General features: G+C 39.1%; 1 long non-coding RNA gene across 1 annotated transcript in view; it reads right to left on the bottom strand.

Moving 5' to 3' along the window:
* Positions 1–3,478: 3,478 nt before the first annotated feature.
* The window catches only part of LOC309657865, an 83,361-nt gene continuing 64,045 nt past the window's right edge, over positions 3,479–22,794 (bottom strand). The window contains exons 2-4 of the long non-coding RNA XR_014261932.1: positions 17,430–17,546; positions 10,844–10,904; positions 3,479–6,917 (exon numbers count right to left, since the gene is read on the bottom strand). This is a non-coding gene — a long non-coding RNA (uncharacterized lncRNA). The remainder of the gene's footprint in view (positions 6,918–10,843; positions 10,905–17,429; positions 17,547–22,794) is intronic.

Below are 22,794 nucleotides of genomic sequence, written 5' to 3'. Positions count from 1 at the left end.
TTGAGGTGTCACTTAACTTTTCACATATAATTGTTCCATTTTGAATTTTTTGTCTATTCTATCATTCTGTATATCTAGTTATGTATCAGTGAACATGCTTTTTTTATTTATAGGGAAATTATACAGTGTTTTAATATCTTACAGGGCTAGTTCCTCTCATTGTTCTTGTTTTTGGGTTTCCCTTCCTTATCCTGCTTACTCATTTCCCAGAAGAACTTTAGAATCAATAGTCTACTTTAAGAGAAAAATCTCAATATTTTTAATGGAATCACATTAAATTTCTTTATTAACTTGGGAAGAATTAACATAAGTATGATGTAGAGTTGCCCTACCCATAAACAAGGGATGCCTTTACATTTGTTCAAGTCTACTTTTGCATCTTTGAAGAGTAAACATTTTAAGCTTATTCCTAAGCTTAAAAAAAACATTCTCTTGCAACTACAAGTGTGATTTCCCCTCCCTTGATATCATCTAGCTAGTTAATCTTTGGATATATGAAACTACTGATTTTTCTTTATTAGTTTTTTATACTGCTACTTTAATCAATTCTCTTAATTTTGGTTTTATTTTTAGAATGATTATCTTAGGGTTTCCTTTTATTCTGTTACATTATCTGCAAACAGAGATCATGTTATCACTTTCTTTCCAATTCTCACACTTCTTCCAGACAGGAAGATGGAAGAAGGCTGTCAAACCTAAATGTCCATCAACAGAGGAATGGATAAAGAAGATGTGGTACACATATACAATGGACTATTACTCAGCCATAAAAAGGATTGAAATTGGGTCATTTGTAGAGATGTGGATGGACCTACAGACTGTCATACAGAGTGAAGTAAGTCAGAAAGAGAAAAACAAATATCGTATATTAACGCATATTTGTGGAATCTAGAAAAATGGTATAGATGATCTTATTTGCAAAGCAGAAATAGAGACACAGACGTAGAGAACAAATGTATCCATACTAAGGGGGAAGGGGGGGTGGGAGGAATTGGAAGATTGCGATTGATATATATACACTATTGATACTAGGTATAAAATAGATAACTAATAAGAACCTACTGTATAGCACAGGGAACTCTACTCAGTGCTCTGTGGTGACCTAAATGGGAAGGAAATCCAAATAAGAGGGGATATATGTATACATATAGCTGATTCGCTTTGCTGTACAGTAGAAACTAACACAACATTGTAAAGCAACTATACTCCAATAAAAATTAACTTAAAAAGAAAGGCTGTCAATTTGGGTTCCCCTGAAGTCAGATCATGAAACTAGGACTTAGAAGAGGTAAATGTTTTGTTTTAATAATTATGTAGAGATCACTATTGCAAACTGAACAATGGTGAAGCAGTTATGATCCCTCCCAAAGCTACAGAATAATATGCTGAAAATGTGTGGAATTGCTCCAGACAGTTAGGCACAATCAAATATACTCTTATGCCTGGGCACCAGATTTATTCTTTTATATAGGCTTAATTATTAACAAAATATTTGTATTACTGTCTTAAATACACTAACAAATGGATAATTTTATGGTGAGCTATAGAATTCACCAGTATAAACTGACAGGGCTGGAATAAGGTTGCTTCATATTGACTTCTGAAATCAGAGTAAAAGCTAATCAATAAGGGAACCCTCTTGCACTGTTGGTGGGAATGTAAATTGATACAGCCACTATGGAGAACAGTATGGAGGTTCCTTAAAAAACTAAAAATAGAATTACCATACGACCCAGCAATCCCACTACTGGGCATATACCCTGAGAAAACCATAATTCAAAAAGAGTCATGTACCACAATGCAGCTCTATTTACAATAGCCAGGACATGGAAACAACCTAAGTGTCCATCAACAGATGAATGGATAAAGAAGATGTGGCATATATATACAATGGAATATTACTTAGCCATAAAAAGAGACGAAATTGAGTTATTTGTAATGAGGTAGATGGACCTGGAGTCTGTCATACAGAGTGAAGTAAGTCAGAAAGAGAAAAGCAAATACCATATGCTAACACATATATATGGAATCTAAAAAAAAAAAAAAAGGTTATGAAGAACCTAGGGGCAGGATGGGAATAAAGATGCAGACCTACTAGAGAATGGACTTGAGGACACGGGGAGGGGGAAGGGTAAGCTGGGACAAAGTGAGAGAGTGGCATGGACATATATACACTACCAAGTGTAAAATCAATAGCTAGTGGGAAGTAGCCGCATAGCACAGGGAGATCAGCTCGGTGCTTTGTGACCACCTAGAGGGGTGGGATAGGGAGGGTGGGAGGGAGGGAGATGCAAGAGGGAAGAGATATGGGGATATATGTATATGTATAGCTGATTCACTTTGTTATAGAGCAGAAACTAACACACCATTGTAAAGCAATTATACTCCAATAAAGATGTTAAAAAAAAAAAAAAGGATACCTCTTGATATCCCTAACGGAAAAAAAAAAAAAAAAAGCTAATCAGTATTACTTATGTAAGGGGTGATAACTTCCTCCACAATTTTTATTCTCAAATAAAAACAGCTGAACTCCTTCCACTGACCTTTAAATGACTATCCCCATACAAAATGTTCAATTGTTTAAACTTAACTATATTTCTAGAAACTGAAAACAGAAAGTGGTGTAAAGACTTCCCAGTCTTTCAGCTCTTTTTTTATAGTTCCTCGGTAATATCAGAGTTCCTTAACCAGATACTCTCCAACAGATTGTCAGTTCCCTGATGGGGCAAAAATATTTATTGTTGAACAATAACAACAACAACAGCCAAAGCAACAACAGTGAATCTACACCAAATGTAGCTGTTAAGACAATTTAAAGGTAGGTCTAGATAAAAGGAAAAAATGTGAATATTTACTTTAAAAATAATCCTTACTTTTGATGGCCTATCGTGTGCCAAACACTCTTAACAACACACATAGCTACTCTTTGCTGTAAATAAATAAAGTTTTAGAATCTTAGTCAATAAACTTTCTAAGATAATACAGCTAGAATATGGCAGAGCCAAGCATCAAGCCTGGATTTGACTTAATAGTTAAAACTTACTTTCGTAAAGCAAAAAACCTCCAAGTCTATTTTTCTTCTCTTGAAAAGTAATTTTTTCCTGGAGGCCAGTAGAAAATAAAGAAGATAATCACTTGCGTTTGAATGGATGTTGATTATTCTTTTGCAGGTAGTCCCAGGTTTACATCCTTCAGATCAGACTCAGGGAAATGAAAAATCTTCAGTATGGTTGACAGTTTTATGACTACACCACTTAGTCCCAATAGAGCACTTTTCCCTGAAAGTTCAAACCCATTTGATGAACATGAACCTATTGTTAAAAAATTAATTTCAAAAGTTATCACAGGGTCATTCTTCTACAGTTATAGAAAATTAAACTCATATATCATCTATATATTCCCTTGGATTTATGGGAAAATTTTCAGGAACTCCTAGCTCACAGGAACAAAATAACTGTTCAATTAAGTATTTACACTCTTGCTTGAGAATTTTAAATCAAAAACAGATCTCTGTATATAAATGTGGAAGTTAAGGAATTGTACATCATGAAAATGATAAAGAAAATATTACTGAATGGTTGGGACTTCTGTAATGTTTGAGATTTTTTTACAATTATCATGTATTAATTTGAGCAGCTGTACCGGCTGCCTCCAGGCTTCCTTTTATGTGAGAAAAAGAACTATTTTTAAAACCAGTGCTTTTTAAATTTTTGTTATACATAGACTGAGATAAACTTAACATTTTAACACTAGCTGGTGCTTATAACACCAGTAAATGTCTAGTGATGGGCATAATCTGGAGCACAGAGACACTGTATGGCTTGCTCACGTTGGAAGGAAAATCAACAAGCGTTGGGCCATTATCAAGGAAAGACTGTAGACACCAAACCAGGTTTCCAAGGACAGGGAAATACAAGGAAGTGCCATCCTGACTTGGGCATGGAAGTAGGCAGCACTGAAAGACTGCTCAGAGGGTGTTACACATCTGTCTGCAGGAAGTACTTGGTGGAAACCTCAGTGGAATCAAAAGAGAAAGAAAGAAAAAAAAAGGAAATGTTTTGGTTTTGTACAAATATGTAAAGCCAAGTGTGTGCCTGACTTGGCTATTGGTCAGTGTAAATGAATAAGACATAATGACTAGTTCTTGCAGATTTCTTTCCCCTGCCTATCAATATTTCTGCAAGGACTAGTTCTTAGCTGGGGAGGCAGGGATGTTCACTTTCTTGGCAGAGCTTGGGACTGTAGCTGTCAGACACCTATATCAGAATTGCTCTCCTTCTTTAAGGCTGCCAAGCCATGGGGAGACTACCTGGAGAAGGTCACAGACAAGGGGCTTTCAATAAAAAGTAGACTAGATGATAGATTTATAAGGTAATTCTACTTGACATATCCTGAACTCTATTCACTGAACACAGGGACTATACTTTCTTTTTTAACACTCATGAAATATTCACAAAGATGACCATATATTTAGGCCACAAAAACCTCAATAAATGTCAAAAAGCAGAAATAATGCAGATATAATTCTCTGGTCACGAAAGAAATCAACTGAGGAGACAGAAAGTCCCTATTACATAAAATTTTTAAAATCCTGAGTCAAAGAGGATATCAAAACTAAAACTGCAATTTAATTAGAAAACATTGGTAATATTACAAACCAATATCCATGTAATACAGCTAAAGCCATCCTCAGCAGAAAATTAGCAGTTTCAGTAGTTACCTTAATAAATAAGAAAGAATAAAAATAAATGAACTAACCACCTAGCTCAAGAAGATAGGGGAAAAAATAATCAATAATCAAAAATGGAAAAAAGGAGAAATGAATTAAGAAATGTGAAAGAAAAAAATAATAAAATAAAAAACAGAGAAATGATAATCCTAATGAATAAATTTAACCAGTTAAGACAGATTAACCACTAGCTAACCTGATCAAGAATTAAAATTAAGAAAGCACAAATATACATAATAAAAATACAAAAAAAAGAATCACAGGAGACTATTTTTTTCGATTATCTGCAAATAAATTTGAAGATCCAGATGAAATGAATCATTTTTCTAAGAAAACACAGTTTACTGAAGTTGGCAAATTAAAAATCTAAACATTAAATATTAAAAACCTAAGAAAAAGGAAGAAATTGTTAAAATGGCAGGCTCCCAAAGAGTACCAGTCCCTGAGGGCTTCATAGGCTGATTTTAGGAAATCTTACAGAATAAACAGACTCTAATGCTTTTTAAACTGTTCCAGAGCAGAGACAAAAAGAGGAAGACTTCCAAATTCTAATAACAGTAGCATATGTTTGTTACCAAAAACTGACAGCAATAACACGAAAAAGCAAGCTACTGACAAAAATCAGTTATGAATATTGATGCAGAAAATGTTTACCAAGTTTTAGCAAACTGAATCCAGCAGCGTATTAGAAGAATTAAAAGAAAACTAGTTCCCCCCACTCCCAGTATCATAAGAATGATTCAGTTTCATTTCCTATGTTAGGAAGTGGTTGGGTACAGTTGGTTGGCTCACTCAGCATCTATTTCAGCCTCTTTTTAGTGTGCCATGTATACTGCGGAGGCTGGAAAGCTCAGAACCCTCATTTCCCAGGCTCCCTTGCAGCTAGGGTCCTCAATGTAAATTATGTTTTGCCAATCAGATACACTTGTGTGAAATTCGATTTCAGAACTCATTTAAATAGGGGAAGACGTAGTAGCAAGGCACACATTTTACTGGGATGCATTATAGCAGACATAGTGAAACTCTGGAGCTGACAGTTCTAGCATTAGTTTTCTGATTCAGAGGTGACAAATAAGAAGGTGTGTTCCAGCAGCTAAGAATTCTGGTGGCAACTTCTCGTTCCCAGATCACATTAAGATGGTGTGTTCCTGGAGCTAACGGTGGGAGCATGACTTTCTACTGTGGCAGAGGGAGCAGGTCTCTTGGTGGGCCAGTTCTATAGTGTGGATTTGGGAGTTATTTCTAGAGAGCTTGAACCTCTAGCTCTCCACTGATTTATAAGCAGTTCACTCCCTGTATTAAATCCCTTTCTGTTTTCTGCAAGTGAACTCTGATTGATAAAACAGATTAAAAGAAAGAAAAAATGTACAATTTTCTTCAAATATGTGGGAAAGGCATTTGATAAATTTCAGTATCCATAATTAATTTTTAAAAATCTTCATAAAATAGGAAAGATCCATATTTCTTAAAAGCCAGCATTATGTTTAATGAGGAAACATTAGAAGCATTCCCATTAAAATCAACAGCAATACAATTATGTCTACAGTCACCACTATTATTCAGCATAACTCTAGATGTTCAGCCAATGCAATAAGACAAGAGAAAGATATGAGAGGTATAAACATTGGAAGAGAGGTACATTTATTACTATCTATAGATAATTGTATACCTGGAAAACCCAATAAACTCAATTAAACATCTGTTGCAAACAGTATGAGGACTTATGAGATGGATGGGTATCAAATTAGTGTGCAAAAATCAATTGCTTTCATCTATACAAACAACCAGTTAGAAAACATCATGGATATGTCAATTACATCTCAAAGTAAAAAAAGAAAACATAATGGAAATAAAGACCAAAATTGCAATAGCAAAAAAGAAAATATCTAAAAATAAACTGAAACATAGTGCCTAACAAAGACAACATTTTAAATTAGTAACTCTTTCAGAGAGGACTTACACAAAAGGATAACTTTCATACCCATGCATGTCTGAAAATGCTTTTATTTTGCTCATACCTGAAGGAGAGCCTGATTCAGTAGTGAACTCTAGATAGAAAGAAATTTTCCCTCAGCACATTGAAGATATTGTTCTCTTGTCTCTTTTATCCAGTATTGCCACTGAGAAGTCCAATAGCAATCTGATTCTTGTCCATCTGTAGCTAATCTCTTGCTTTAATTTGGAAGCTCTTTAAAAAAGCAAAAACAAAAGCAAATCACATTGCTATTTGCTGTCAGAGGTTTGAGCAAAACTCAAAGCCTGCCAAATCCAGCAGAGCACTGGAGTGTTCTCTCCATTACATCTGATACCATAATGCCGAAAATATTATGCCAAAAGTGAAAGCAAAATTAATCTTCAACCAATTCAGCTCATATTCTTTAATGATTTCCTCCCAAAGACATTTGAGAACCTCACCTTTCCGAAACTACAGAGAACTGCATTTCAGTTTTTATCCACCAGATGTCACCTAAGAAGCAATAAACAACAGTGGGGAGTCTATATTTGATTCTTTGCAAAAGAATAATATTTTCATCTTTCATGCATAAAAATTAGAATGTTCTTGTTAGGATATATCAGCAGTAGGGATATGAAGGCACATATCAGTTAAAACCCAGACAGAAAAGTAAAAACATTTACTCTCATATTCAGATTCTCAAATATAGTCAACTGACATTCAAGTCTTTTAAACAGATTGAGTTTCCCAAATTTTATACTAAATTTAAGAGTTCTTTTTAGTGAAAATTGTTAGAACAGCTTTTAATACTAATTTCTACATGATGTAAACAGTTAAAAAGCTCAACTACTCATACTAGAATGTAAGCCAAAAGAATAGAGACTAGTAACTCTGAAGTTCACAAACTCCTTTTTACCAACAATCTCATTCAGTCTTCGATAATCTATTATCCCCTGGTGTGTGTGACGAGACTCCTTAAATGATCTACAAACCCTGTGTGATCTGGCCCTGACCACCATTCTTGTTTCCCACTCTTTCTCTCCTGGTTCTCCAGCTACCCTGGGCCTCATTCAGATCCCCAAATGTGCCAAGTATCCCCTTGCCTATGTTAGCAGTGCAATGTAGAGTGAACCTCTAACCCTCCCTTTATCTTATTAGTCACGATCCTTCTGCACACGGTTTGAATGTCAGTTCCCAAGGAAGCCTTCTTTGGCCACCTCCACCCCTACCGAAATTTGGATCCCTTCTCATCTGTTTTTCCTTCATTAACAGTTGTCAGCATTTGATTTGATCTAGAGAGTAGCCTCCATGGGGCGCCCTTATATCTTTACCATCTAGTCATCAGTAGTGCTTAATAAATATACATAAAATAAAAATAAAATAAAAATAAATTTATATTTACTTATTTATTTTTATTTATTTATAAATAAATAATGTTTAAAAATTATTTATTTAAAGAAAGAATTATTGAATATGGATTACAATGTTTGTACACCTCCCCTATTAGAATGCAAGTTCCATGAGAAATGAGCTTTGTTCTGCTCACTGTTGCATCCTTAGCCCAACACAAGCCCATTGCAGGCATCAATAAATATTTGTTAAATGGATCCATGAATAAATGAATGAGTAGATATCTTCTACACAAAAAATTAGAACACATTTGGACACATATATGAAATGAGGATTAACTTTAGACAGGGCTGCCAAACATGGGAACAATTAAATGTCTTTTTTTAACAGCTATTTTTGTCCACTGACCAAGTGGTATGTGGATGACAAAAACACTGGTCACCTATGAGGCAAGTTCTAGGTGAAATTACACTTTACTTATTTTTTTTTAGTAGAAATTTTGTTTCTTATTACCCTTACTCACTCACTTAGGAGCCAAGAAAAAATACGACACTAAACCCTTTCATAGGGTTTTCTTCTTTCCTGGGGAAATTACTGGGATTTGTCAAGTAGAACAGTGCAGTGCAATTATTGACTATCTCTTAGGTGGGTGCAAGGGTGGAACAACTCTTCCACCCAGCCAAGGGCTTAGATGGGGGATTTTTCCAGGCACTGCCACAACATGGCACAGGGATCCTGAATGGAATTATTCAACCAGTTATTCCACATATATTAATCACATATTCAACAGCTTTTTTTAAATTGAGTAATCATTATGTGCCAGTTATATTGATTTAAGCCAGGGCTACAAAGCCAAGTGAGACATGGTCCTTGTCCCCAAGAAGCTTACCATCTTTTAGGGAAGACAGGCTTTTAGGGAAGACCAATAGCTGAAGTCCAGCATGGCCCACATACATACGATGTACAGGATACCATAGGAATACACAGCTCAATGTAAATTAGATTTGGGTCGGGGGTCAAGACAGTTTCCTTAAAGAGGAGACACCCAAGATTAGTCTTCAAGGACAAGAAATATTTAACTGTAAAAATAAAGAAAGGGCAAACAGTTTTTTTTTTTTAATAAATTTATTTATTTAATTTATTTATTTTTGGCTGCGTTGGGTCTTCGTTGCTGCGCGCGGGCTTTCTCTAGCTGTGGTGAGCGGGGATTACTCTTCATTGCGGAGCATGGGCTCTAGGCACACGGGCTCAGTAGTTGTGGCACGTGGGCTCTAGAGCGCAGGCTCAGTAGTTGTGGGGCACGGGCTTAGTTGCTCCGCGGCAGGTGGGATCTTCCCAGCCCTGGGCTCGAATCCATGTCCCCTGCATTGGCAGGCGGATTCTTAACCACTGCGCCACCAGGAAGCCCCAAATAGCTTTTCAGAAGAGAAAATAATCTGAGGGAGGGCGCAGAAAAATGAGACACAATGGCTTGTTTAGGGAATTAGAAGAGCGTCAACTAGAAGCTAGGATACTCTCAATGACAAGTTAATTCCTCCACCCCCACTCTCACAACCCAACCTCCCAGTGAATTTTTCTTCCTTCCTTTCTTTCTTTTTTGTTTGTGCATAAGGAAAAAATAGAGACAGTAGAAAAGTTTTCCACATGAGTGACAGTTATGGCAAACGCAGGTTTTCAAATCAGCACGAGCTACTATTACTAGCTTTCTAGAGAAAATAATTGAAGCTGGTCTTAGAGACCAGGCAAAGACTCTAGTGAGAATACACTGCAACTGCAAGAGATGCTCTTGTAGCCTGGGTTGCAAGAATCCAGAGCCTAAGGGAAAAGCTGATGAGCTGCCACTTTCTAGGGTGGTATAATCTCAGGGAAACAAGAGTGAGGGGAAAAGGAGTGAGGCAGAGGCAACGTGAGGGAGGCTTCAGTCAGCCTGTGGTTGGTAACGAGTATAGTTAACGCTCCATCTCATGCGATGTGTTCAGTAAGACCAGATAAGCTACTGCATCTCAAGGCAGCCCATCAGGAGAAGGGAAGGGAAAGGAATTTATCTGTCAGCTCTTTCCCACTCCTCACTTCCCATTGGTCATAAGTCTGCCCTGTGGGGCATTAACTACCCTGGAAAGCCATGACTCAGTGTCTCCAGGCACCGAGGAGAAGCTGAGGTTATACTGCTTTACTGAAGTGGGCATTTGTCATGTTTTTTGGCTACTCATTATCTTTGGGCTTATTTTATATTTGGAGAATGTCCAACTATAGGGTCCAGGTTCTGTCAATCAGACCCACTTGACTGAGAACTCCATGGGGAAGTGAGCAAGGTTCCTCACGGAATCCATCATGGCAGGTGGAGGGAGAAGCAGCACCTTCGAGAGACCATGACCAGAGGTCCTAGCAGTAGCCACTGGGGGCGAGAGATGAGCTGTCTAGGCCTAGGGACAGTGAGGTGTCCCCTAGGGCCATCCCCCTATGTAACCTGCATGTAGCTCCTGGTCTCAGAGCATCCATAGTTGATTCTCTGGCCCTCACCAGGATTCTGAGAACTACTTAAAACCTTTAATAAAAAAAATTATTTTTTCCTTAAACCAGCTAGAATGTGTTTTGTTTTTTGTTTTTGTTTTTTAAATCAAGGACCCTGAAGGATTCATGCAGCCTAAAAATAAATTTGGGGTTGTCTTTAAATTATGACATACTTCTAATCTTAGATTTGCTCATTTATGTGAAACATGACTCATTAATTTCTATTCCATATCCTATAATCAAAGAATTCTAGAATCATAGAAGGATCCTTTTAGAGACTATTACGTTTTATCACTCACCTTTGGCTTTAAGCAAATCTTCCTATCACTCCCACATCCATCTGAGGGAACCGAGTTTCTTCTGAAATAAGCAAACAAACAAAAGGTAGTTTACACTAGCTGAAATGTCTTTGTGTCAGCCATGCAGTGAGTAGAGCTGAGAGGGCACTCTTGGGAAATTTTATTTATGTGAGAGACAGGTGAAGGGCCTGCAGGCTGTAACCTAATTTAGTCAAACACTTCTGGTAGAAAAAAACCAGTGACCTATAAATCAGTAATTTTCCTGTAATATCTAGTGAAATCAGGTCACTATTTCCAGGGCTAAGTTTGTCCCCTGGTCTCTTAGCATTTAACTATGTCACGAATTTCCTTTTGATAGGGTTTATTAATAAATTTGTAGGAAATACAAAAATTTAAGGCAAAACCCACAGTGAAGATCCACAGTGAAAACTATGTACTGGGACCAAATATCTTTGTCAGGCATCGTCAAAATGAGCCTGTCAAATGCCTGGAGTTTGTCCAGGGGATCTGAGCAGTTCACTTTAGGGAAACAGTCAAACAGCCCATAACGCTTTCTCGATTCAAATTCAAGTTCACCACACATTTCTCAACTGAGAGAGGTCCCAATGAAGTGGTTGAGGGCTTACGGGCTCTTGAGTCCGACCTAAATTTGAATCTAGATCCTCCCACTAACCTACTAGCTGTGCAAACCTTGGGCAAATTACTTCTCTGTTTCCGTCCATTTCCTTTACCTGCCTTGGTGGGCTGTGTGTGAGGTTTAAATGAGGTGATGGCTATAAAGCCCTCTGCACATGGCAGAGCCCCAGCAGTCAGCAAGTAAGGCCCTGAGTTTTCCTACACACGTGGGCTCCCCTTCAGAGACCCATCTCAGAGGAGCGCTCCGTGGAGAACAGCAAAACGTATCGCTCCATGAAAGACTGGTCTTTCTAATCCACCAAATAGATGAAAAGCTTTTTTTTATTTTATAAACTCCATTTACAAAATGCATTTAGTTACATAATTAGAGCAAATGTCCAATATTTAATTTGTTTCAGTAAAATCTGGGCCCAATCCTCTTTCAATTCAATAAAAATAAAATCCTACTGGAAGACACATTTCTCATCTGTCCCACTTTGAAATTCTCACTCAAATCTGTGTCTATGTGAAATTCTGAATTCTTGCTAGAATTAATGTTCCCTAAGCCTGCCCAGATCGATGTCCAATAACTTACATGAAGAATATTAAAGCTTGGTCAAGACTATAACTCTTTCAGACAGTTTGCTTGACATTTAAAACTTCCAGTGTTAAATCTGAAATTAAATTTCTTTCTTGATAATTGTTTGTCTCCCTTTGCTAGTATATAAGTCCTGTGAGAATCTAGAATTTCACCTGGTACATAATAGAAACTTAATAGGTAACTGTTGAATGAATGAATGAATGCATGAACGGTGAATGAACCAGCAAGCTTTTTACCACACAACTAAAAAAATAATATCTGGGCTAGAAAATAAGATCTGTACTAGGCTAAGCTTTTTTCATCTAAATGCACTGAGTTTTACCAGTAGTTTTAATTATTTTTAACTCTCCTCTCTTTTTCATTTCTAAAGTTAATCTAGAACCTTTCACATGTATGAACTGTGTACATTTTACCTTGTATGAAAATTTAAATACATTTTCAATGATAATACCCATGTGCTATTGACAAACGAACTAGACATGTTTGGTCCTAAGAGAGATTCCTGAAGAACGGATGCCTGCTTTCACAGCAGCCTTATTTTGCCAGTATAGATAATTTAAGGGGCTGTTTAGATCTCTCATTCTGGGTGGAATGTTTGTCTAATTTTGGTAGTAGTACAAAAGAACTTCTGTTAGAGGTCTTTCCAAGGGTTAATGACATCATTTCTTCCATATGACAATCCAGTTTTACTTTTTGTGAAAATATTAGAGAACTACTCTCAGATACAAAATTGTTTTCCTTAATGGGCTTTTATGTGTTAATAACTTTTCACATTTTTTAAAAAACTGGAAATGGAACGATTAACAAAAAGTTCAAAAAGTGTTTATAAGTGATTTTTGTTCTGTACTGAAAGAGGGACATGACCTTTTGACCACGATGCCAGAGGAAAAATTACCTGAAAGGAAAAATTACCTGCAGGCATTTAGGTGAACTCAACACTCAGGGACATTCCATTTGTCTGCTGGCTTTAAAGGCAGCTTGATGAAGATTAACAAGGAGGAATGGAATTGCTAGGTAAAGCACACTTCCACAGACTTTGTAAGCAGGAAAGTCCTGCCTAAATGGGAGGAGACAGGATGCATGCATCAGTAGATCACGTTTCGAAAGCACATCCCAAAGAGCTCTGCTTGACACAGTCTCTGCTACCTTACTGCACTCCAACTACACCCTACTCTTTCACCTAAATTAATTTTCCCTAGAGAGTTATTTTTTTTTACCTCAGAGTTTTTTGGTAAGTTGTAAGGTAAAAACCTTGCTGGAGCATTCATTCTTCATTGAACAACTATTCATTAAGCACCGGTTACGTACAAGGGAAATTCCAGGCTATCACAGAGCGTGTATACTAATGGTGGGACAGTTATCAAGTAAGCAAATACATAAGATCATTTCAGTTAGTGAGGAGGGCTACAAACAGAATGGAAAAGGAAGATGTAATGGAGAATGTGAGTGGGTGATCTTGAGAGAAAATTGGTTGGGGAAGTGCCATTTGAGCTGAGACCCAAAACATGAGCAGGAACCAGCCCTGTGGAGATGTGGGACACAGGGTTCCAGGCAGAGAGAAGAGAGAGGAAAGCAAGTGCAAACAGCTCAGGCAGGAGCCTCTGGACGTGCTGGGAAGGAAAGAAGGCTTATGTGATGCGTCCAAGTGAGCAAGGGGGAGACTGGTGGCAGACTGAGGTCAGAGAAGTAGCAGTGTAAGATCATAGAATTCTGACTTTATGCTAAAAGGAGAAGTTGGTGGAAGATTTTAGTCAAGGAAGGGATGTAATCTGCTCTGTGTTGTCAAAGATGGAGCTGAATGCTATGTGACAAGTGGATCTATTTTAGCTTTATAATTTGGGTTGATCCCAATTCATCCAGGAGTTCTACTGGGGTCAGTGTTACTTTTATTTCCTATTTTTTGCAAATCCATATTAGCTTCTGATGTTTCTCCTTATTATCTTTAGACTTGACCTCCAGAAACAGCAGGGCCTTCTAGGTGATGACCTTTCCTAGCACCAGAGAACATGACCATCATGACCTAGTATAGGAGAAAATCAGTCCATTGCCTCATGCTTTCCTAGCAAACACATTTGTTTGTCTGACCTGGAAAAGCTATGCTGCAACTCTGCCAAAAACCAAGAATTTTTGACAGGTCAGCTGTACTTGATTAATTAGAGTGACTGTAGTTTTCTCTGAAAGTATAAACCAGTTCTACCAGGTTACTGCCCTCAGGACACAGGCCTAAAACATGGCTAGCTGTATAGGTTTTCTAAGTGAGAGACTTCAGAATTATGACTGAAGGATAAACTACTTGAAGTATGAACTGTGCCAGCCCTCAACGGATGGCGCAAGCCTGTTCTCCAAGACTTCAGGGTCAACTTTAACAATAACAGTGACAACAATGGTCACCACTTCCTGAGCACTTAGTTTTCGCCAAGCATTCGTCCAACTCAGGTGTTGGCAAACTTTTGTAAAGGACCAGACAGGAAGTGTTTTTAGTCTGTGGGCCATCTGGTCTTGTTGCTAGCAGAGCTCAACTTTGCTGCTGTAGTAAGACGGCAGCCACAGGTAATACGGAAGGAACGAGTCTGGCTGTGTTCCAGCGAAACTTAATTTTCCTGAACAGGGGTGGGGCCAGATGTGGCCCACAGGACACAGCTTGACGGCTCCTGATCTAAATGACTTACTGATGACCCGTGGTCTAAGTGACTTACATGTACTAACTTATTTGATCTTCAAAACACTCTATAGCCTTTAATTTACAAATGAACCGTGGCACAGAGGGGCCATGTAACTGGCTTGGATGGCACAGCTCATACCTTGCAGAGCTGAAGTTCATAACCACACAGAGTGACTCCAGGCACTGAGCACAGAGGCACCTCAAGTGTGCCATGGCCAGGACTAGCCCTGCACTCAGTCGTCTACAGACTTCATCGAAGTTTACAAGTTACCTGGATTCTTTATAAGATGCCTACCTCATAGGACTGTGAAAGAACAAACTGCTGGGGAACGGAATGAACCAAACAGTACGATGCTTGCATCAGCACAGTGCTTCGGAGGAGTGGTCAAGTCACTCCACATTTTTGTGTCCTTGCCCTTCTGATGTAATATTTGAGGGATACCAGGGGTCTCTGGGTTACTGAGGACACCTGTGCCTGGGTATGTGTGAGATCATCTTGGCAGTTCACAGAAGAACAGTAATATTAGCAGCCTAAGATGTTTCTACTTCTGTTTTTTCCCCTACATATTTCATGTGATTATTGTGAAGATCAAATAAAAGGGAAAGAAATATAGAGAACTGTGGAGAATAAAGAATTTCTGGCATAACAGAAATTCGGTAGCATAAACTATACATCCAGTGAGACATTTTATTTCTCTAAAAATATGGATAAGTATGTGTGCTCTTTAATAGCCATGCTGGGGAACGCTCCTGGATTTTTAAGAGATTAATAGACATATCTGGAGTTAGATACACGGGGAGGTCTTAAATACCCTTTACCCAGTTTACTCCAACTGTATCATCTGCACAGCTATAGTTCAATACCAAAGCCAGGAGACTGACATTGGTAGAATACACAGAGCTTATTCAGTTTCACCAGCTTCACATGCCCTTATGTGTGTGCCTGTATGTGTGTGTGCACAGCTCTATGCAATTTTATCATACGTGCAGATGAATGTAACCACCACCACAATCAAGACACAGAACTGTTTCATCAACACAAGGCTGCCTCATGCTACTCTTTTATAGCTATGCCCTCCCTCCTTAACCCCTGGCAACCACTAATCTGTTCTCCATCATTCTAATTTTGTTATTTCAAGAACGTTACACAAATGGAGTCATATAGTATGTAATATCACATATTTTGAGATTGGCTTTTTTACTCAGCATAATTCCTGTTGTGTATAACAATAGTTGGGTTTTTTATTGCTGAGTATGGATGGACGACAGTTTGTTTAACCATTTAGCCACTGAAGGACACTTGGGTTGTTACCAGTTTGGGGTTATTATGGATAAAGCTGCAGTGAATATTCATGTACAAATTTTTGTGTAAACGTAAGTTTTCATTTCTCTGGGATAAATGCCCCAAAGTACAATTGCTGGGTCATGTGATAAGTGCATGTTTAGTATTAAAGAAACTACCCAACTGTATTCTGGAGTAACTATACCATTTTGTTCCTATTTGTTTTTAAAGCGTACATTAAATAAGAAAACTCCTTTGTTATTCAATATTAGCTACAATATTTATTATTCATATTTTAAAAACTTAAATCATTTACTTTGCCACCTCATAAATTACAAAGTTAACCTTATATCAGATCTATTTTTAACTTAAAATCCACCCAATGATGGAAGAGAATGTAATCCTCTTCATGTCCCTACTACTGAATACACTTTATGCAGTTGATCTTTATTGATGTTTACCTCTCTAATCTTATAAAAACAAGACAGTCTCCGCAGCACCCAAGAATATGTTTTTCTCCTCTTTTTACAAGAGGAGAGTATAAAGCAAAGTGAAACCAAAAGATTCTTCCAATATCCTGCAGTTTAAGAGCAGAAAATATAAGCTCTTATTGAGTTGACTTAAAAGTACATTTAAAAAAACACAGAAGTTGATTTTTATCCCTTTTTTTCCTTTACATTTTCATGTAGGTAGACCAAAAGATCAAACTGGAGAAACTTCTTTTTCTAAAAAAAAATCAAAAGTAAAGGTAGAAGTAAAGGTAGCATTCTATATATAAAGAACAAACAGAAATGAGGGCAGCCAAGGTGACACAATTTCATGGACTGCAGAAGAAAAAAGAGTTGATGATCTCAGCTGCAACGTTAATGACTCAACTGACAGGTTTTTGTTGAGAATCCATGATATGCCAGACACTGCGCTAGGTGTTGTAGGGAAATGGAAGTTTAAAAATATAGGATAAGAAGTATAATGCCATCCAAACACTTCCTGTCCAGCTGGGAGACACATGGTCCCACATGAAGAGACTGGAGAGTGAAATAGAACAGCATATACTTAATGGTAATAGCTGGCACTTACACTGATTGTGGGCCAAACACTGGGCAGAGAGCTTTGCATGTTACTCGTTACTCAATCCTCACAACAATCCTATGAGGTTGCTGCCATCACTCCCATCTTACAGATGAGGAAACTGAGGCTTGGAGAGTTAGTGAAAATACCACATGTCATTTACCACAGTCTGGTTTTCCATGTTTACTGAAAATGTCCCTCTCATGTATATTATCTTTCCTGCCCCAAGGATGGAGTGAAGAGATCCCCTCTCTACAAATGTGCGTCCTGAGCTGGGATGTGGCTGTAGGGCACAATCTCCTTTGGCCAGACGTGGCACTGAGACTCATTCATATCAGCCACTGCATATTGAACTCACCTGAGCTTCAGGAAGCAGGAATTAGAGCCCAGATCTTTCCCATTCCAGAGAACTTTTTCTCCTTCACTGTTGTTTTCCTTCTTTTGGCCACAGAACCCCATTTTCAAACATTTTACACTGAAGAAAAGGAAAAAATAATTGCTTTGCTTGAAGAACAGGGCTGGGGAGGGGCCAGAGCCCCACCTGCTCTCACCAATTCCCTCCCCTGGAAGCCTCCAAGGGGTTCATACTGAAGCAGTTACTATATGAAGCCCTGCTGACTTTTGACTCTCCTTTGAACAGAAGAGGCATAAAAGTATTACCCTGTTGGCCACAATGGGGTGAGAGTCCTGGTGAGAAGAGAAATGGCACCCAGGCAGCAGATGAAAGAGCCTCCCCCTCACCTATGTGGGATTTGGAAGGCCCTGGTGCCCACAGAGTCCTGCTTCACCTGCCCCTCACCTGCTTGCTGACACCAGGATGCCACAGTTACAGCACCAATGATCAAATGCAGGTACTTTTAAAGGGGTAAAAGTTTAAGCTATTGTCAGTTATTTGCACCTAAATCTAACAAAGAACCAAAGTTTTTTAACAGGTAGGAGACAGAAGAAAATGCAGAGAAAGAAGAAAAAGATTGTTCAAACTGGGAAGCCGGGGGCTAAAAAAAAAATCTCTTCACTTCACAGCATTACTGAGATCCAGTCCTGAGTGTGGAGTTTATGGCCAGAAACCTTCCTGCCAACTGAAGCAGGTGAAATCCTGTCACAGCAGACGCAGCTCAGGGAACAAAGCAGCTGAACAAAGCATTTGCTTGGACTCCTGTACAGGACTTTTAAGCAGACAGAATACAAACGTTCAGATTTGAGAATCTGATATGAAACATGAGGTCATTTAGCTGCTCTTCAAAAGAAGCAAATCTTTTAAAGTAGATTTTATTGCTTCCAAAATTATTGTGTTCTTTGCAGGCTTTCTTTCCTACTTTGGCACCATGTGGTTTTCTTTTGATTTCTTAGATTAAAAGAAAATGATAAATATATTCAACGTTTAAAACACAAGTCCCAAATTATACATTTTCAAGAGAGGGAACTTTCACCCTTGCATTTCTGATGTGAGTCTTTGATACTCTGCCAGGATTTGACTTCGAGCCATTAATCCATTAGGATGATATAAAAATCTATGTCCTCTGCCCCCATGACCCACAGCTAGAGGCATTCAACCAAAAAAAAACTAGCATGACAGATGATGTTTCACAGAGCCCACTGGCAGATTTCAGAGTCAGAGATTTCCAAAAGAGGAAAATTTCCTAGAGAGTTTCTATGTAAAGATTCTTAGCAAGTCTTTCTCTTGTGACAATTCTGAACCACTCATCTTCCTTTATGCAGAGCTGAAAGATCAGAACAAGATGTCAGACTGAGCACACACACTTACCTCTCTAAATCTTTTCAATTAACAGGATACATATTTTAAAAATAAATAATAAAGTCATGCTAAAAAACAAGGACTGCCACTAATGGACTAGACATTTTGAAAATTCCCTGAAAGACAGCGAGAAGACAGGGCTGGCTGATAGAGGACGCTGCTGGAGAGGGCAAGTGCTCCCGGATCACAGACGCTGGGTCCCAGATACGGGGACACGAGGGTCCCACAACGCTGGGAGTACACAGTGGTATAGGTGTTACTGATGGCAACGTGGCGGTATGGGTCAAACATTTTAAATGTGCGTGATTTTCAAACCAGAAATTGAACTTCTAGCTAGTTTCCTTAGAAAAATACATATATATATATGTGCCCAAAGAATACAAAGATATTCATTATGGTAATGATGGAGTTATGATATACACATATGATATATTCACAACAGTGGAGAAAAAAACTGTACTGACATGTAACTATCATGTACTAATATGTAAAGGTCTCCATGATATTGTGCTAAGTTTTTAAAAAGTAGTAAAACAACCCATAAAACCTAATTCCACTTACATTAAAATTTTCAATGGACATTTTTCTATCCGTAGATCTATAAATATATACATGTGTATTTATATAAATGGATATAAAATCATCTGGAAGGATATATATCAAACTGCTAGCCATGATTGTCTTCTTCTTCTATATACCTCTATATACTTTGAACTTTTAAAACAAATTAGAATATATTCTTGTTTTATGTAAATTTTTTAAATATTCAAGTTTTGAGAACAAAGAGGAAACCAGATATTTCAAACATCCAAGGCACCAGATTTAATGAAGTGCTGATTAGTAGTTCATTAGTCAAGTAAACATACAACTTCTCACTGTGCTTATTCTGAGTCTCACAGCTTTTAAAAATTGGTGTGATAGAAGCTACAGCTAGGCAGGGATGGAGTTCTGGCTCTCACTAGGCCTCCGTGGGTACCTCCCTGGCTGGGAGGGGTGGGAAGTCCCTTGCTCCACTGGCACTGACTGGGGAGGGAGGGAGTCTCAGTGCCACTGGGTGGCGGTGACTGACTCCCTGACGCCACCCCGGTGGGAAGCAGGAGGAGTGCCTCGTTACTGACCCTGCCAGGCCCCCCCACGCTCTCACCTGACACCGCCAAGGGAAGGGCCTGTTACTGTCTGACAGGGATGGCTTCCGACCTGGCCTGTTCTGACACCATCTCCTTCCAGCCTGCTGAGGGTGGAAGTCTAGGCTCCCCACTTAACTTTCGCTGGGTGTCTGGCTGGAGGAGAGTGGTTATTATCTAAAGGCTTTCTGTCTTACTAGGCTGCCCTTTTCCGGGTCCTTTGGTTAGAGAGTGCTGGCTTTTGTTGGGCTTTTTTTGTGTCTGCAACCACTGGCTTTTCTGGGTGGCTGGCTTCTTTAGCTCCAGGTCAGGGATAAAGGAGGCGGAAGGAGAACCCAGAGAATTAAACACCAAGTTGTTCTGTGGGTTCCTCTGTCCGTGGACGGTCTGCCTTCTCTCTCCACCTTTCAGAGTATTTTAATTTTTGTTTTATATATAATGTCTAGGGTTCTTAGTTGCACTTAGCGGGAGGAATAGAGAAAAGTATGTCTATTCCATCCTTCTAGAAGTGGAAGTCCACTTTTTCCTCTTAAAATGTTCTCTATTTTAATTTACAAAAAAAACCATGTTTACTCTGACAAGTGAAACAATAAAAATATGTATAAGGAAAACTGTAATATAAACTCTGCCTCCATTACCTCCCTATTACTACCCCCTTTCCAAGATAACCAATGCTCATAACCTGGGGTGTATTCTTTTCACATATTTTTTCCATGTTATTGCAAACATATGTCAACATAAGTATGCACTTTTGTTTCTCTAAAAGTGGTTTTCTACTTGTCAAAGATAAGCAAGCTTCGCATTATGTTGAAGTTTAGAAATTACTGGAAGCACTATTATGAAAACACAGTGGAGGGGATATAAGCCAAGTGAACTGCTGTCGAAAATCGCAGAAGATACTCTGTGCTTTCATCGTGTGGGAGAAAAACAGAGGAGAAGAGAAAGGAAAAACAGAAAGGAAGACAATATCTAGCGATTTTTCTGAGAGTTTATATATATATCTGAAGTGGTTAAAACAGGTATAATTTACATACTCTTCTGCACCTGGAATCTGATCCTGGGATACACTAAAGAAGGGGCTGCCCAGTGAGTGGACTAAGGGAAAGATGCCCGTGAGTGTCGCTCGCTGTGTGAGTGCCCAGGGGCCACGCTGGACCAGGCCCTAACAGAAGCGTGTCTTCCTTCTCTCAGGTGAGCACCTCCCACTGCCACCCCCGGGGCCTTGAGGGTCCTGTTTGCTCACGGGAGGAAACCCCTCCATGTGCACCAAATCCTCACAGTGCAGGACCTCTGTCCAACCAGAGGGGCGGTGGAGGGGAGCTCTGGCACCTCTGCTTTAGGGAATGAAGCTGAGCAGGCTCAAGACCACAGAGCCAGGGCAGAAGACAGTGGCCTCCCTCCCCACCGACACGTGTGATAGGGGTCTTGACACCTAAAGGGGAAATGAAACTTTTCCCTTTTCTCAGAGACAGTCTGCTCGGCACAATGTCAACTGGTCTTTAGAGTCCTGTGGCTTCAGGAAAGAGGGAGGCCTGTTTTCCAGAGCCCACGTCTGAGGGGGCTCACGTAACATTACCGTCAGCTCCCTCTGAGGGTTCTCCAGCTGGGGGTGAGGCTGGTCCTCCTGACTCTGAGGGACAGCAGCAGTGCCTCCTCTTCCCCACTTTTATTCAAGTCACATGGTCCACTGAAGGTCTGGCCAGGAGAATGGGGATTGACGGCACACTGTTGGTTAATCTTCTTGTTTAGACAGTGGCTAGCGGCAGAGATTCTACAGCCATACTGCCTGCATTCCAATCCTGGCTCCAAGCCTTGTGAACTGTGACCTTGGGCCAAGTCATTTATCCTTTCTCCTCCTTGATTTACTTCTTCGTAAAATGGATATAATAAACATAGGCCTGACATGAGGATGAAGTATTTAAATTAGAACAAGGCCAGGCACATGATAAGCGCTCCTGAAGTATCAGCTGGTTATTGTTATCTGGTTTCCTCAAACCCAGTGCTTTTCACAAACGCACAGAGAAATTGTGATGCATCTTAAAGATGCAGTTACTGCTTTCTGTGTTTCATCAATCTTCTTTGATAATTTCTGTACAGAGGGAATAAGAAGTGAGACAAGTCAGTGACCACGGTGGAAAGGGTTGGGGAAGTGATCTCTGAACAGTGAGTCTGAGAGTGGGAGGGAAGAGATGGACGTATAGCTGGACAGTTATATCTAAGTAAGGGCAAGGGAAAAGAGGTATGTACAGTAAGTCACAGTTGTCTTATAGATTGAAAATAATTGGTAAACGGTGTTCTGTTTCATTTAAAAATACTGTAGGAAAGCTTTTGGATCAGCATCTCTCATAGCATGTATCACGTCCTTTGTGATAGAATTTGGGAAGGTGGTGGAGGAAGGCTTTTCTTTCCTAGGAAGGTGTTGGGGTGTGATGTTGCCTATGTCAGAGGCAGAGAAGAAAGGTTCTTCTCCCTTCTCTGGGCTGTAGATCAGCTTCCTCCTCCTGGTGAAGAAAGTCAACCATTCCATTTCACTGTGTCCATGCTCACCTCCAAATTTAGGGTGGCCTGGAGATTTCAGGCCTCCAGGTCACACAACTCCTCTCAAAAAATGACTCGATAAAGAGTAACACTGTCTTCAGTTTTGTATCTCTGAGTGTTGCCTTTTTATTTGATTTGATGATTTTTCCTCCTCCTTTAAACACAGCCAGGTTAACTGGGTGTACTGTTTGAAGCCAGGCTCAAAATAGGAGCAATTAAATTCATTAGACCTTTGAGAGATAAATTAAAATATACTTTTTTTTTTCAAGAAATGGTACAACAGCTTGAAACCTGATTCACAGTTA

This window comes from Balaenoptera physalus (genome assembly GCF_965194825.1).
Source record: "Balaenoptera physalus genome assembly, chromosome: 3".
Classification (NCBI taxonomy): domain Eukaryota; kingdom Metazoa; phylum Chordata; class Mammalia; order Artiodactyla; family Balaenopteridae; genus Balaenoptera; species Balaenoptera physalus.
The sequence above is the reverse complement of the archived record's forward strand: the minus strand, read 5'-3'. Positions and strand labels throughout refer to the sequence as shown.